This window comes from Jaculus jaculus, chromosome 2, assembly GCF_020740685.1.
Source record: "Jaculus jaculus isolate mJacJac1 chromosome 2, mJacJac1.mat.Y.cur, whole genome shotgun sequence".
Classification (NCBI taxonomy): Eukaryota; Metazoa; Chordata; class Mammalia; order Rodentia; family Dipodidae; genus Jaculus; species Jaculus jaculus.
The window spans coordinates 209,671,898-209,689,835 of record NC_059103.1 but is presented as its reverse complement, the minus strand read 5'-3'; positions in this window follow the sequence as shown (position 1 = coordinate 209,689,835).

Here is a 17,938-nt window from a genome sequence, read left to right as displayed (position 1 = left end):
GACGAGAGCACCCTGCAAGTGTATGACTACATCTGCCTCTCATGGAGCAATTCTAATTCTGGAGATGCCTAGAAAATGTCCTGTGACCAGGACAATCTGATTTTCCTCCATAAGCTTAGATACTTTATCCAGACAGTGAGGCTCCAGAAAGAAGTTAAATACAAAAGTATACATATAACATGACATTATTTATATACTACATCCAGACAGGCAGCTCCATGGAGACCAAGTAGATGGGTGATTTTTAGGGGCTGGAGAAGGGGAGACAATAAGAAGAAACTCTTAGCAAGTATGATCTTAATTTTTAAATATGTTTATTTTACTAATTACAGAGTTCATTACACGTCCATGGGTGCATATAATTAATATACTTTGATCATGTTTTCCCTCTCTGTTACCCTTTATTACTCACTTTACCTCACCCCTTTCCCTTTTTTCATACTGTCATGCCCTTCTTCCTAACCTAGATGCCACAAATGCAAGAAAACATGAGAAGATCATCTTTTGGGAACTGGCTCATTTAATTTAACATGATAATATCCATTTTTATCCATTTCCTGCTAATGATATGATTTCACCCTTCTCTATGGCTGAATAAAACACCGTTGCTCATGTATACCACATTTTCTTTATTCACACATTTGTTAATGCACAACTATGCTGATTCCGTAATCTCGTTACTGAGAATAGTGCATGAATAAACATAGGTGTGCAGATATCTCCATAGTAAGCTTGCTTTGATTCCCTTTAGTTTCTACCCAGGAATTATATAGCTAGGCCATATGGAAGCTTTATTTTCAGTTTTTACAGGAACCCCATACTAGTTTTCATACTTACCATTGCTTTTCAAGCTGATGAAAATGTCCTATCATTTAATAGGAGTGATGATCCCTCAACTTTGTGAGTATAGTAAAAATTACAGGTTTGTATACACTGTGGGAAGGTGAACTTCATGGTATGTGAATAACATTTCAATTAAAAATATATGGGGCTGAGAAGCCAGGTATGGTGGTGCACGCCTATAATCTTAGCACTCAGGAGGCAGAGTTTAAGGCACTCTGAAGCTACATAGTGAATTCCAGGTCAGCCTGGGCTAGAGTGAGATCCTAACTCGAAAAACAAAATGGGTCTGGAGAGATGGCTCAGTGGTTAAAAGCAATTGCTTGTAAAGGCTAATGGTCTAGATTCGAGTCCTCAGTACTCAAGTAAAGTCAGATGCACAAAGTGGTACATACACGTGGAGTTCATAAGCTCTAGCGTACTCATTCTCTCTCCTTCCCTCCCTCCCTCCCTCTCCCTTTCTCTCTCTCTAAAAACATATGAAAAATAATGAAGGTATTATCTACTATAAGCATTTTACAGAATTTAACAAGTTATAGTTTTTTGTTTTGTTTTAAATCAGCTGTATTCCACAGCCTCATAGGCAGCCATGAATGTTTCTGGTTTGAGCTTCTCTTCACTCACAAGCTGCAGACTGCAATCACTGCTGCTTATTCAGTGGATGGTTTTCCTAGCGGTAAGAACTTGATAATTATTGGCAAATTTGCCAGATGGGCAAATTCACAAATAGGGAAAGTCATTCTTCTGGGGTTTGGCCTTAAGACATGAAAGATACGTATATTTATCTCCATGGGCTCCATCCCCATTCTAGTCGGTAGTTTAGCTTGAATTGAAGTGAGTTGGCTGTAATACAAATGACATACATTATATGCAAATTTCCCAAGCATATGAGCACAATCACATTCACAGTTGGAAGAAAGTGAAACAAAATCTATATTTAACCACACAATCACTTATTATGCTAAAAATACCTCTTTCAAGACACATATTCCACACTTATTGGAAAATAAATTTGTGCCATGCCCTCAGTGGCAGCCATGATCAATTGTAAATTTGTGGCATGAAAATTTAATTGGTTATTTTTCCACTTCTGAGCAATTGATTTGTCAAAGTAGAGAAATGGGGTGATGGCTTTTCTCCCTTTTCCAGGACTTTGAGCAAAAATGATTACTTTAAACACCTGTTTTGCTTTAAAAGAATTATAAAATTCCAGAATACATGTGGTGACACATGCTGTCTAGCTGTGCAGCACTCCCAAGTTGTGCATCTTGGGGACGACGCCACGCAGGTCTAGCTGGGGTGTGAGTCTACAGCCCCAGCTCCCGCCCCGGTACTGGAACTTGCACAGTTGGGGGAGAGTCGCTCTGTGGCTACTAAGACTTAGTGTGAAGAAGGAGAAGGCACAGTGAACACCAGGGTTTTTCATCTTAACACTCCCCACACCCATTTTGCTTTATTTTATCCCTCTGGTGATGGAACTAATCAAAACAACTTTATGGCCTATAATGACGTTTCCATGCTGTTTTGCAAGGGATGCTGGTGTAGTTGAGAATTTGCAGTTTCTGTTACTAAATGAGGAAAAACACAAGAATCTTTACATGATTACTTGTGGTGTGGGAAGCCTGTGGGGGTGTGGGTGATAGCAGGCGGTAGGGGTAGGTATGGTAGACTGGAGGTAACCGTGTGTGTTAGCATGTTAAGGTCCTAGGAAGTCTAAAGACCACTAGTTTTCCATGTTTGAATAACTGACCTACAGGATAAAGAATCTTAGCTGAGATCTTGGCATTGAAGGCTGATGAAGAAGCCAAAGCTTGCTTCATACTCTATTGCCTACTTGGGTGTCAGAAGCATCTGTGGAAACCTCACTGATATTAACTTCATTTGACTGTTTTCCTTGAAATTGGGAAACTTTTACCTTCTTATGTCACTTAAAATTAATTTAATCTGAGTTTCTAGTTTTGAGAATGAATATAAACTGATATACATAATTCAGGTTAATTATTTCTTCTTAAAGACAACACACAATGCAATCTTGGCAATTTAACAAAAACTGCTTGTTGCTCTCCCACATCATAATCCACTCTGGGTTGGGCACAGTTTTCCAAAGAATAAGTTAAGGAAGACTTCAGTGACCCATAAATTTTGGTTTAATAATATAGCTATAAAACATCTTTACCCACATGGGGATCTCTGCCCTCCAGCTTCCAGTGTGGAATGGGGGAAGAAAACACAGAGTTTCTTGTGGGAGAGTTTCAGAACCATACTTGAAAATGACATCCTTCTCTTATCTCCATTTTGGCCATAACTAAATACCATCTCAGTTACAGAGAAGCTGGAAACGAGGCTCTCCTGTGTTCCCATGAAGAGGAAATGAGATTGAAAAGGATCAAGTGATCTCTAATTGATCCTGTATGGTTTCCAAGAGTCAATTTTATTCTTTCTCTTAAACATGAAATATGCTGGTCTCCTCCCCACAGGGAGCAGTTTAATGTCCTGTTCAAAGAAACAGTATCTCCAGACGATATGCAGACCTCTCCACTGGTTCCAGATGTGTGTCCTCATGGCCTGATGCTCTATGAAGATAAAGTAGCTGTCCCCCTCTCCCACAAGTCCCCTTCTGGCTCCCACTAGCCATTACACCATAGGAGAATGAAGATGGAGGTTCAAAATATGTACTCCTATTAACAAAGGAGAAAATATAAGACTTATAAAACACTAGTAATAATAGACTCTGATTTCCTTAAGGGTTAAGTCCCTCATCCTCCAGCTGCTAAAGGCGTTGGCTGATGGTTCACGGCTGGATCTCTTGCAAGAACTGCCATCTAAAGGAAACTGCCTCGACTGAAGCTATGACCTATCTCCTGGTAGTGTACATCCAGTGATTAACAAGGATACAAAGACATAGCCCTAGTGCTTTGAAAAGGTTAATTCTGAATGGATCTCCCAGACTCTTCATAGCACTTACTTTGCTGGTTCGGCATCTTCTGTTGCCTAATCTTTTGACTTCCCCCATTTTTCAAAGGTTCTTTTTCCAGAGACACATTGCAAGTAGCCTTTATGTATATGTCTTAGATCTAAATCTGCCTTCTGAGGACTCTGGGTTCAGATACTGTTCACAACTGTCCTGAAATTAGGACAATCATCCTAGGATTGTTATTAAGTCCCTCTTGTGTGGTTGGTAGAGAAAGAAATTTAACCTGGTAGATACGAACAAGCTCACCAGGGTTTGTCCAGCAGGCTTTTGGAGGACATCTTAAATGAACATTAGACAACATTATTTGTATGTTAGAATCCTAAAGGGTCAAAGAGGTGGGAATTTTTTCTTTTTTTAATTTCGGTTTTCATTGATGCAAGGCCTCCGTCTATTATAGGTTAATTTGGAGCACACTCTGTAGCACCAGGCTAGACTTGGATTCATGGAGTTCCTCTTCCCACAGCCTTCCCCGTGCTGGGACTGAAGGGGTGTGGCACCACACCTGCTTCTAGGTCTAAAGTGCCAAAACTTTTTCAATGACTGCGATTTTGCGTCAGTTCAATTCTTTTGACATCTCCGTATCCATCCAATTCCATGTCTAAAAGCCACACCCACATCTCCTTGTTCTACTCAGGTACACGTTCAGAAAATTATGATTCGTTTATTTTTCATACTCCTACTCTGAGTGTTAATGAAAGATATGATCAACATTGAATTGGATTAGTTGAAACAATTTTATCATTATTATAAGTTATTTTCCTAGACTTTGTGCTTAGAATCTGCTAATTTTCTAACTTGGAAAATAAAAATCTGAATTTCTGGACTAACCCTACTCTCTTTCCTTTCTGCATACTAAATACCTAATTACTCCGTTAGCACTTACAGTACATTGACAAATAAAGCCATCGGTACTCAACACACAGTCTTAAGGTTCTCTTTCTAAGATGTCCTCATAAAGATGTTGAGTGGCTAATCATGTAATTTGTATTCCAATTATCTACAAGTGGCCATATACCCAAAACTTTTTACAACTGCATTATCCAGTGACCTAGCCCCCATCCTGTGCTAGCTTTCCCGATGGCCATTTCCTACAGATTGATTATTGTCTTTTAGCTATTTTTCTTTTGTTATGGCAGCCTCCCAAGTGGAAGTATGAAATTATCCATGGGGTTGAGTAGCCAATAATTGTGAAATCTCAGTGACTTAACACTCCAAACGATTTAATACCCTTCATGTCATGGTTTATAGCAGATGGGATTGATTTCATATGAGGTTTTTCTCAAAGCAATGGATCCACCAGTCTTTAATCATGTAACAGCCACATCTAGTCAACCTGTGTTTTCCATATGGACAGGAAGAGAGCATGAGTTGAAGACTGTGAGAAGAGTTGAATAACTGGGGTTGGAGATGGTACACTTCTCTTTTTCTCACTTCTGATTGTCTAGATACAGTAAAAAAGCTGAGAATTCTGAGAAATGTAAACATCCTCTGCTCTTGGGTGAATGAAGACATTGAGGATCCTCTATATACTCTCATATTTCCAAGTTCATGTCTCACTAACCTATATGTCCCCTTGATAGAAAATATTTCCTATCAAGTATCTAAGACTTGTGTGTCATTTCAGTATAAAAAGTATTCTTGTCCGCATTATATGTCATTGTCCCCTAAACATTCCGTGTGTACAATATTTTACCCTCCTCGGCAGACAGTATGCTGAGAGCTATGGGTCTAATACACATACTGTGTATTAAAGCTTCCCAACCGTACTACATGTTCTACTGGCCTTAGGGTCAGAAAGCTGATCCCAAATAGACATCAACTGTTGTCATTCTTATGCTTAAATATAAGAAGTAGAGGTTAGTGTAAAAATAGCATTTACAAATGAGATATGTGCTCTATAAGAGGAAAATAGCAAGTCTTCAAGAATATGTAATAAAATACAAAATGTTAATAATATTAAAAATAGATTTTAATAATTGTGAAAAACTTCGTAAGTTAACTATAATACCAAGGTGTGCATTTTACTTGGTGAATCTTATGGGATGTAACTTACATCTCAACAAAACAGTTTGAAAAAGAGAATGCATAGAGGTGAAAGACTATACTCTACTTCATCTATGTCCGTGAGTCCTATGGACTACAATTCCTGCAGAAAGTCACAAGAACTAACACTTAGCAGGTGTTTCTAGCATCTCTTCAGTTTCTCTAAGATTTCTTTTTAATGTCAAGAAATGTAAAATTATACTACTTGAAAAGGAAATCTATGCCAATCCATTAACTGTTTATTTTAAACCCTGTCCTGTTCTTAGGGTGAATTATGTTAATGACAATAGAACAGAAGCCACATTCTCCCTGGATGACTTCTGCTGTAGCTCAAACAAACATTGGTATTGAACAGTGACATTTTCATCTATCCAGTTAATCTACTCTGTTTTTTTCTTAGCCATAGAAGAGCTTTTGCACGAATATATATATATGTGTATATATATATATATATACACATACACACACATTATATATATATATATATATATATATATATATATATATATATATATATATATATATGATAACTGATAGGCTCAAGGAAATTCTTCTGGGAGAATTTATCATTATATCTAAAAACAGATAGCAGATCATAAAGGAACAAAGAAGGACAGACATGCTGAGCTGAAGGGACCAGTAGCAGTTAATAACTGAGGTTCTAATCAAAAGTTGTACACAGGTGAACAGCAGACACACAGGAAATCAGATAGAGGATCCAGGGAGGCACATACTACATCTATTGAATAGATCAAGTCTTTTTACCCATTCTCTAAAAATTAGGAAGACATTGGAGAGATTAAATGTATAGACCAACACTTTCTCCCCAGCAGAGTCCATCTTGAAAATCTGCATGACTTGCCTAGATTCAGCTTCAAGTTACTGAAGTGAGATCTCTATCCACCTGGGCTTGTAGGCACTGGGTGGTACAGAGTGTCAAGTGTTGCTTGAAAAATTCCAAATCAGCCAGAAGGCTTAGACAGGTCAGGTCACTGCACCAGGGACTGAGTACCCTTAGGGCTGCAACAATCACTCTGAAGTATATAACTGGTGGGTAGGCTCATGTCCTTATTCTGCCAACAGCCAGAATGGAGGCTGTTCTCCCCAAAAGGTAGAAATGTGGAAGGTTCTGGAATGCCATAACTCAGGAGGGACTGTTGAAATGTGTCCAAGACATGTCTCCAGGTACCAGCATAACCGTGATGGCTGTGTACACCCTCCCAGGCACTGGCCTAATCTCGTTGGCTATGCAAACAGTCACTGGGGTCTCCCCAGCACTCGCATAGCCTTGTGGCTGTGTATACACTCTCAGGCACTAGCATAATCTTAGTGGCTGTATATATACTCACTGCTGTCTCCCAGGCTCTAGGATAACTTTAATGGTTGTGTACACCCTCACTGGAATCTCTGATTTCCCTTAAAGGCTCCTCACTACTTGTTGATTAGTTCAGTATTAAACCAAAGTGAAGACATAATTTCAATACATGCCACTCTGCTGACACTAGGCCTACTTAAAGTCTCATGGCCACATTTGCCATTTTCCCGAAGACTGATTAATCACTGCCTATAGTCAGCACTGGGCTTCTACCACTTATCCTGGCCTGCCTTCAATTTGGAATCACTTTTATGACTCGGCCTAGTTGGCCTCACATATGAAGTTGAGGAAGAGATTTCTTGTTATTAGATAAAGCGTGTTGCCTTCCTTCCCTCCCAGAGTCTAGAAGAGAACTGGCAGAAGGCTCTAACATGGTTGGTAGGATTGTGGCTGCAATGGGGGGAGGTGGCTTAAGGTAAGTGTAGGTCAAACAGTGGAAATAGTGTATCAGCCAGAGCTCTGTGACATCTCTCTGATTTGAGATACTGCACCCAGACATTCAGCAGGGGGATTTCCCACTTCTACCCCAGCCATTTGAAAGATCTCCAGTCACCCAGTGACTTCATGCATGCTGCCTGACCAGGCTCAGTGAAGGAGACCTTTTTCTTTATATGAACTTCAATGTAGACAAAAAGCAATCATAATTTCTGCTAATAATAACCTCATTGGAGGGGCTGGTGAGATGGCCTCACAGTTAAAGGTACTTACTGTGTAAGCATGAGGGCCTGAGAAGACCTTAGTCTAATTCCCTAGCACCATCGTGAGGATCTGGGCATGCCAGACACGTCAGTAACCTCAGTGCTGCCAGGGACAGAAATAAGAAAACTGCTGTAGCTTTCAGACTCAGAAAAATATTCAGAAAGAAGCTTTGGATTGAGTGAGACACTCCATCATAAGGAAACGGGCAGATGAGCAAAGAAGGTAATTTGCCATTCTGTTCAGGCCTCTATACTTATACTTATGGTGCATGCCAGCACACACACATCCATACACTACACACACATAAAATCACACATCACACCAAATATGCTAAACACACACACACACAGAGATATCTTATAGAACTATTGCAATAGTAATATTATACAAGATGATGTTTCCTCATTTAAACACATCTTTATAAATATGATTGTCTTCATTTTATAGAGTAACTTTGACTTTCAGGAAGTTAGTCATACAGATTTTGCAGAAAGTAAATATCAGAGCCCCAGATCTTCTCAATATTAAGCATTTAAATATTCAAAGGTGATTCACTAAACTTATTTTAATAAATGGGAAACCTTGGAAAATGCATTGTTATATATCTTGACAATAATATAGGTCAATTAGGCAAAGTTGGACTTTGGTAAAATGTGGACTGTTTTTGTCATAGACTCTTTCAAGTGCCCTGGGACTGGAAGAAAGTGTTGCAAAGTAAAGTGGTCATGATACCACTCAACTATGGGGGCGTAAAAGATCGCATCGAATTTGAAAGCAGACATATTACATTGAGCAATATCAGTGAGCTTGAGCACTCATGGAAGCATTTCTCTTGGGCACGCCTACCTCTCCCAGCCTTTCTGGATTCCTCTGGCTGGAGAAGTTTTCATTCCATGGTGCCTTGAGACATTTGATTCAACTTTTAGTGTTTAATGGGAGCATCATTTCTTCGTTGCCATTTTTTTGTTGTTGTTACCCACTCCACTTTCCCCTCTCATCTTTATCTCTTTACTTCAACCATAATCTGCAAATATCCTCAGTGGTTAAGAACTCTATCTTCAGTCTATTTTTACCCTGCCTTGCTATTTCACAGACAATCCTGTATGGATTGTTAGTAACTGCCCAAATCTACTTTGGAAGAAGGGTTGAGTGAGGTACTGCATGGAAGGTCATTTTTCTAATAAAGAAACCAAAGGTCTGAAGAGATGGCTTAGCAGTTAAAAGCTTGCCTGTGAAGCTTAAGGACCCTGGTTCGAGCCTTGGTTCCCCAGGACCCATGTTAGCCAGATGCACAAGGGGGCACATAGATCTGGAGTTTGTTTGCAGTGGCTGGGGGCCCTGGCATGCCCATTCTCTCTCTCTGCCTCTTTCTCTCTCTGTCTGTTGCTGTCAAATAAATAAAAATAAACAATTTTTTTAAAAAAGTAACCAGGGAGGGACTAGAATGGTGGCTCCACCACTTTGCACTTGCTTGCAAAGCCTGATGGATTGGATTCAAGTCTCTGGTACCCATGTAAAGCCATATGCACAATATGGCTCATGCATCTGGAGTTAGCTTGCAGTGGCTGGAGGTCCTGGGATGACCTTTCTCTCTCTGTCTCTCCTTAAATACACACACACATATATCATACACACACACACACACACACACACACACACACACACACATATATATATATGGGGAGAGAGGTATATAGATATAACACACCACACACACACACACACACACACACACACACACACACACACACATATATATATATATATATATATGGAGAGAGAGGTATATAGATATATCAAAAAATTCAGGGAAAGACCTTTATGCTTGCCTTTAGGAATAAGGAAATCAGTACACTATCTAGCACTAAACCTAATCTAGCCTTTCCTATATTCTAATATCACTTATATATGAGTTTCTGTTATAGAGAGAAATATAGCTACATATAAAAGTGAAATAAGTGTCTTTCAATATACAGAAAACTTTTGAATATAACAAATTTGTAGGAAGTCATTCTTCTTAACCACACTCATAATGCACTTGAAAAGCACTTGATCTTAGTAACCAACTGAACTGAGGAGAATATTGCCAAAGGAGACAGCAGCTAGAAAAGATTAGGACTGTAAGCATACCTCTCTATTTCACTGCTTCTCAGAGACAATGCTGCTTAACAAATGCTGACTTTCACACTGCTTTTCATTATTTACCCTCAACTTTGTTGGCATATACAATGAGTAACTTGGTTTGTGTTAGATCTCATGGTAGCCATCAGAAAAGTGTGAAAAACATTTTCTATTTACTCCCTGGCATCATATGGTAGATGATGGCATGCTATTTTCAAGATATCATGAATGGAAAGATGAAGGCATGCAATACAGTATTATAATAATATTATAATAATATATATGTCTCTGTGACACAATACCTGAGGTAATCAATTTAGAAGGAGCAAAAAATTATTTTTACTCACAGTTTCAGATGTTTCAGGACATGGTTGTTGGGTTCTGCTTTGTTGGGGCCTCTGGTGTGGCAGAATATCACCACATGAACATGTAGTGGAGTAAAGTTGTTTACCTCATGGTGGCCAGGAAAAAGAGTAAGAGAGAAAAAGTCTGGGTAGGGGGAATTAGATGCCTCCTTCAAGCTCACACTCCCAATGACCTAACTTCCATTAGACACCACTTTCCAAAGATTCTACCACCTCCCAGTCCTGTGATAGGCTAGTAACCAAGCCTCTGGCATATGGACCCCCAGGGGACATTTTTGAATTGAACTATAACAAACAATGAGAAAATTGAACAACCTTTCAACTATTTACTACGTTTGGTGCATCAGGAAATTGAATAGGTCCTGGATAAAAAGAGATTAAAAAAAAGCAAAATAAGTAAATTTTGTATAATTTAACAATAAAGGCAATAAAACTATTGAGATGGTATAATTGGCATGTACAGAAAAGAGAAGGCTTCGTATGGCAAGTTGACATGAAAGTCTGGTGTGTTATATACTATGGAATAGAAATTCCCACGAAAAGTGAAAGCATCTACTTCTAACAGGATCACCCAAATCCTTGACAGAATTATTTTTTTTTGCCTTTTCTGATTTACCAGCAGTCCTTTGCTGGTTTAAACCTGGATGCTTAGACTCCTGTTCATGAAATGATTTGCAAATGCCTCAGGATTCTGTGGCTATGACTGTAAGGTAAACTTTCCAAAATTTTCCCACTTCTGGAGTCCTAGAGTCCTTGTATATCCAGCCTTTCTTCTTGTTCTTTTAGCAACGAGGACACAGAAGAGCCTTTACCACAAAGGAAAGAGCAAATGCAATGGCAAAAATCTAGAAAGAGCCTGGCTTGGGTGGACTTAGAGAAGGAAGTGCTGAGGGGTCACACTGACCCCCAGGTAACATGAGAGAAGCAAGTAGAAATGAAAATGGATTCTAACAAATTGTGGGACCCACTGGACACAATTGTGGAAGGGGTGCAGCTTCTGGGATGCCTGGGACAATGGTTCCCATATGGAAAAACAGGTTTACTTGTACTTTCAAATAAAAAGTGGTAAGAACACATTTTAATACAAAATCACTTGAAAATTTATTTTGAAGCAGGATTTTACTCGAGATTGGGCTGACCTGGAGCTCAAGTCTGTAACTCAGGCTGGCCTTGAACCCGCCATGATCCTTCTACCTCAGCCTCCAGGATGCTGTGATTAAAGATGTACACTTGCTTTCTCCTCATCTTTTCATTATGGTTCAAATTTCTTTCAGAAAACACTTAATAGAACAAACTATGTGTCATATGTGTCTTTTTCTTACATTCTGATGTTTCCGGTTCATGAAATGGAGTTAACAATTCCTATCTGGAAGTGTTGGAAAGATTATAATATTTAGTGTCTAGGCTTTGCCAGATGTGCAAAGTTTCTATCAGTGATATTCATTTATTACTTATTAAGTAATAAGAATGTAATCAGTAAGCTACTGAAGGAATGCCTCTACTAAGAGGTGGCCAATTAGCAATGTCTTGACCAATATATCCCTGAGGATACAAGTTTTTTGGAATGAATTTTGAACTGAATCAAACAGAGATGGACTCAGCTTTGTAAGATCATTTTCACTGGATGTACCTGCCTGGAGAAATGTTCTGTAGCAATAATGAGGTTCAATGAGAAAAGGTTTCATGATGGATTAACGCTGTCTGCCAGGGTCTTAGAAAGTAAACCCCAGACTAGATGACTTCTACGTCCATGTCCAGCCCTAGATGTTTATAAGCAAGGCTGAATCATCCTTGACCTTCACTAAATGCTTCCCCATGTATTTTGAGGTCTTCCTTGTGAAGATTACTATCAATGAAATATTGATAATGGAACTTCCTGTGTGAACAGATTCTCCAATGGAGAGAGTCAGTATAGTTTAAGTGGGATAAGTGTTGTCAATAGAGAGGGGATTTGATAGATGTAACCCTTCTTTTAGCCAAATACTAGTGAGACCTTGACACTGGAGAGCATAATCCTTGTCTCCATAGGATTCTGATCTGGTTTCCAGTTCCAGATATGGGTTCCTTTACACTGAGCAGATCTCTTAGCCAATCAGAAAGTTATTGGTCACCCACCAAGGCTGTGTGACTCTACTGCACTGCTGTGCACATCCTGTCAGTGTGTTTGCCACTTGGTAGCTAAGACCTCTGCTTGCTCACATCGTTATTGGCCACTTCCCCGAGTAGCTCATGTAGCACTTTCATGCACTAGACAGGCTAACTGTGTGGGTACTGACTCTCTTCCATATCCCAGCCAGGTTTCTCCATCCTCTGTATCAGCAGCATTCTATAGGGTCTTATCTTTTGCCTCAGGTGGTTATCCAAGTGCTTTGACAGAATCCTGTATTGTTTTGGGGACTTCGAGGTCTGACCAATCAACAGCTCAGTGTGGATAGCAACCAATTTCTGGTACTTGGAGTACAGGCCAGAGGCAACAACAGCATATTTTTTAAAGGTTAGGCTTCATTCCACCCTTTCCAGAGCCCTTCTTTTCAGGTGCTACCTCCATACTCCTATTGAGGGTCATATCTTTTGCTCTGTCTCTAAGGATAAAAGTTTCTATAGTACCAGTTCATTTTGGATTTAGTTTTGTGTTTGTTTTCTCCAACCCTCCCTTTGCCCTCCCCCCAAATTTTGATTTAATTTGAAAGTTATTAGGTTCAATTCTACTTGTAGAATCCTAATAATAATACCACTTGGCTTTGCTAAAATTATTCCTTGGCTTGGAGAAAATGAATAAGATATGAGTAGCAGTGATCAGTCACATTACTTTCTACCACTGCTTCTCAAACTTCCCAACTAATACCAAAGAGCACGACAGCACATAACAAGGAGTGTGAAGCCGTATTCCACAAGAGGCAGTCACGAAAGCTAATGTTTTTTAAAGCTCTATTTCATCTCAAGAAAAAAATGTGAAAAGTATAGCATAATATACCTATTGTTCTAATTTATAACTTTTGACCTTAAAATATTCCAGGATAATTGGTAAACAGAACCATGTGGCAGACTTGCTGTGGATTTCCAGGAACACTGCATGCCTATGGAAATACCCAGCTCCATGAACAAGGGTGAGTCTAACAAAGAAGCACAGGGTGCGGGCAAGGAGAACAATATCCATGTTTATTTTTGAGGAGAAATAAGGGGAAGATTCACAGCTGAAATCAAGACCAAGTGGAGAGTGATAGGGGGAATCATAATTAATAATGAAGGGTTTATGAAAGACATGGAGACATTACATATCACAGCCAACAGCAATCTGCAAATAGTTTGCCACTGTTTGATATGACGTTTCCAGACAGAAGGTAATGAATGAGGCTGCAGCAAGGGAGGGGCCAGTAAGTACAACAAGCCACTCTGCTAGAAACATCATCTTCTTCTTAAATATGCATTTTGCATTATGTGTATGTGGGTGACTTAGACTCCAACTCACAGACCAAAGAGCAGATCAGGTACACATGGTCTCCCCCCACCCTTTTTACATTCTTCATTCATAAACTGTACTTCAAATCATCCATGACAAACCTTGGCCTGGCCTTGGCCCCCTATCAAAGGTGTCCTCTCACTGGTGATCAATGGTTCTCCGGGCAATGGAACTGAGCCAAAAAGGAAACAGCTAGTGATGAAAGAGTGAGGCGGCAGCATGGTGAGACCAAAACGTCCTGACAAGAGCACAGGCTGAGGGATTCCTTAATAACCATTAGCACTCTGCCAGTGCAGGGGTCATTTGCTGAGTAACCCATGCTGGAATGGCAATGTCCTCTGAATTACTGTCACCATCTACCTTCTGTGTTTCACCTCATGATGCATTTGAGGAAATATTTACCATAGAAAGATATAATGTGCTTCAGAACAGCAGCTCTGTTTTGAGGGCCAGGGACCAGCATCTTCAAAGATGCCCCTCAGCCTTCTCTGGTGACTACCTAAAAAGTGCCTTTCATATGCACTCGTCCCCATTCTCACCAGGAAGTTGGACTTCCACATGTGTAGCAAAGAAGCAATAGTGTAACACTTCCTGTAACGCAAAAGGACCATGAACAACATTTATAATGTGTTTCATCTTTGAAATACTCTGTACATCTTTCATAGATACAATATTTACTATGTTACCATATTCTCTTGGATTATGTCTTATGCAATTTTGAGATAGAGAGGGTGCTGGGAGTAATGAGAATCTATAGTAAGAATGTTTCTATAGTACTCATGTCCCCAGCTACACTGTGCTTTGACAGCTTCTCTGTGAACCCATTTATTTATATGATACTTCAGATTATTTGGTTTATCTATGTCTTTAACAACTTCTTAGAGAAAATATTGGAATTACGATTTCAGAGACATTGGAACAGAGGCTCCTAAGAGTTAAATAACTTTCAAAAATTGGAAGCACTATAATAAACAGAAGTGGTTTGGAACCAACGACACTGGGCTTCCAACTATTTTCTCTCAACAGACATGTGGTTCCTTTGCCTTTCGACCTCCCTTCTGTGGAATGCCACTATCTGGTATGTGTGTGTGTGTGTGTGTGTGTGTGTGTGTGTGTGTGTGTGTGTGTGTCTTCGCTTTTATTTTATTTTGTGTGCTTTCTTTGTTTGGTGTTATCTCTCTTCTTCAACACCCAAGCTCGGATAATACCACCTGCAGAAGATCTTTGGCGATTATTTCTGTACAGCTTCCCAAATTTCAAGTTATGTGGTTATCATTTGTGCTTTTTCAGTATTCGGTCTTCTGTCTGTGCAAGTTCTAATGTGCTTTATAGTCTGCTTACTATGGGAAATCCTGCAAGGCAGGGGACATGACCTTTATCTACCCAGGCCACACAGCAAACCTGTCACAAAGCTCGTACTCAATAACTTATAGTAATTTAATGTATCCCATCAAATATTTATATTAGTATGGCACTTGAAATTTTACATATGCATTAGTATAACCTGTCTCATTTAGTGATATGCAAAAGCTGGTTCAATCAGTAAAGCATTATAGCAAGTGAGACATGATTAATGTTAGCACTGTGGATAAGCTAGAAAAGTATGGCTAACAGGTAGGTAACGGGTGTCCACTTATTGTAAATACGTATAACACTGAAGAAATATTCTAAGTCTTAAAGCAATAGGAACGTGATATCTTTCAGCTGTAGCCTACTATAGCATTGTGAATAAATTATCATACTGGTAGTAATATTATACTCTCGCTGCTATGTGGATGGAAAAATGAAGCTGAATATGAGTTTACACTCCTTTATTTTGCCTAGATATAAATTTTGTCTTCTTGATATGAGTCTTTATCTTTTTTTTGTAATTTTTCCTTTGTTTCTATATACTTAATCTGGTTGTATATTTCATTTTATTCAACTATTTTCAAATATAGATGTTCAGAAAGAAATATACATATAATGCTGCAGACTCAATCTACAGAGTACAAAATGGCCCTGAGTGTGATCCTTCTGGTATGCACTAAATTGTATCCTGAAAAACCCACCTTGAAGCCCTAATGCTCAGTGTCTCAAAGTGTGACCATACTTGGAGATAGGATCCTGAAAGAGAGAATTAATTTAAAATGAAACCATTAGTAAGAGCCTAAATCCACAGTGACTAGTGTAATTGTAAGAAACAAACTTTTAGACCCATGGAAAGAAATCAGGGGATGGAGAAGATCATTGTCAGCAAAGTGCCTACTTTGCAAAGCATGAGGACCTGAGTCCAATCCCCAAAATCCACATATTAATGCTGTGTACTTCTATACATGCATGTAATTTTAGCATTTTGCTTTCAGGCAAACAGACATGGGCAGATTCCTGGGGCTTGATAGCCACCCCATCTAGCCAACTTGATGAGTGCAAGCTCCCTGCTAGGGAGTGACACCCAATTGTGTCTGGTGTCCTCTGTACACACATGTGCCTGACCACATAGGAACATACACACCAGGGTTGGTTTTGTATCAAGAAAGAGTAAGCAAGAACTCAGCACAAAAATACCTTCCTGGGGCTGGAAAGATGGAACAGTAATTAAGGCATATGCCTGCAGCACTTAATTACCAGGTACGATTCCCCAGTACCCATGTAAAGCCTGCTGCACAAAGTGGTGCACGCATCTGGAATATGTCTGAAGTGGCTAGGGGCCCTGGCTCTTTTTTCTTTCTTTCTTTCTTTCTTTCTTTCTTTCTTTCTTTCTTTCTTTCTTTCTTTCTTTCTTTCTTTCTTTCTCTCTCTCTCTCTCTCTCTCTCTCTCTCTCTCTCTCTCTCTCACACACACACACACACACACACACACACATGCACATCTCTTTTCTCTCTGCTTGCAAATAAATAAATAAATATTATTTTAAAACACAGCTTTTTGAAAAGACAGAAAGAGGAGCAAGCCCATAGACATCATATCTCTGACTTTCAGCTTCTAGAATTGTGAGTGAACAAACTTATGTTACTCGAGTCATACAGTCTTTGGTATTCTGTTGTGACAGCCCCTGGAAACTCATACAAACTTTGGAATTGGAAAGTGGAGTCCTAATATAACTAATATCCAAAAAAATTAAGTGTAATTTTAACACAAGATAATGGATAGAGACTATAAGCTTTACAAGCACTTTTTAGATAAGTCTTGACTGCCTTAAATGAGTCTGTTGGCAGATAGGAGAGGAAAAGTGTTTCTGGTAAAGGGTGGATGTGTTACTGGAGAAAGGCAATACTTGTTCTAGCATGGCAAAGAAATTGTCTAAGTTGTGTTATGGTATGTTATGGGAAATAGAATATGTAGATGGTGAAATTGGACATTTAACATCAGAAACCTCTAAGTATTAAAGATATGCTGTGATTTCTCCTTGCCATGTGCAGTACAATGCCAGAGGAAAAAATATAGATTGAAGAAGGGCTTGTTCATCCCAAAGGAATCACGCCTGGAAGAAGTTTGTTAACTTACCCACATTGAAAAAGGTAAGACAATACTTTCTAGAGAGAACATTAAAATGTGTCAGTCAATACTGTGACAAAGTGTGTGTGTGTGTTTGAGAGAGAGAAAGAGAGAGACTTACTCAACCACAGCTTGAAAGAGCAATGGGCTAAGCAAACAGAAATATTACTAGTTTGGATGTTTGGATGAAAAGGAACAATGACCAGGGAAAATGAGGAAACCTGCCAGAACCCTGAGATTCTTCTGAGTGGAACAACGAAGTGTTTCATCTATAAACATGCATCATTAAGGAAGAAAAACCCCAGAGGTGATGTTGACACCAGCAGGTTTGATACACCAACAGGGTCCAGGAGGGACAGGTGTGATAAGAGTCATCAGTCAGATGGCCTCCTCTCTGGCTTCAGAAGGTAAGGCAACATTTTCTGTGTCTGTAGGTCAGGCTGTTCTCATTGTAGCCATCAGAGGGATCTGCAGGAAAGAATGTGAAACCAAAGAATAATAATTGAAATAACTAAATTGTAAAGGAATATTGTTTGTTATGTTTCAGAACATCTTGGCATCACAATATTTTTCCATGCCAGTC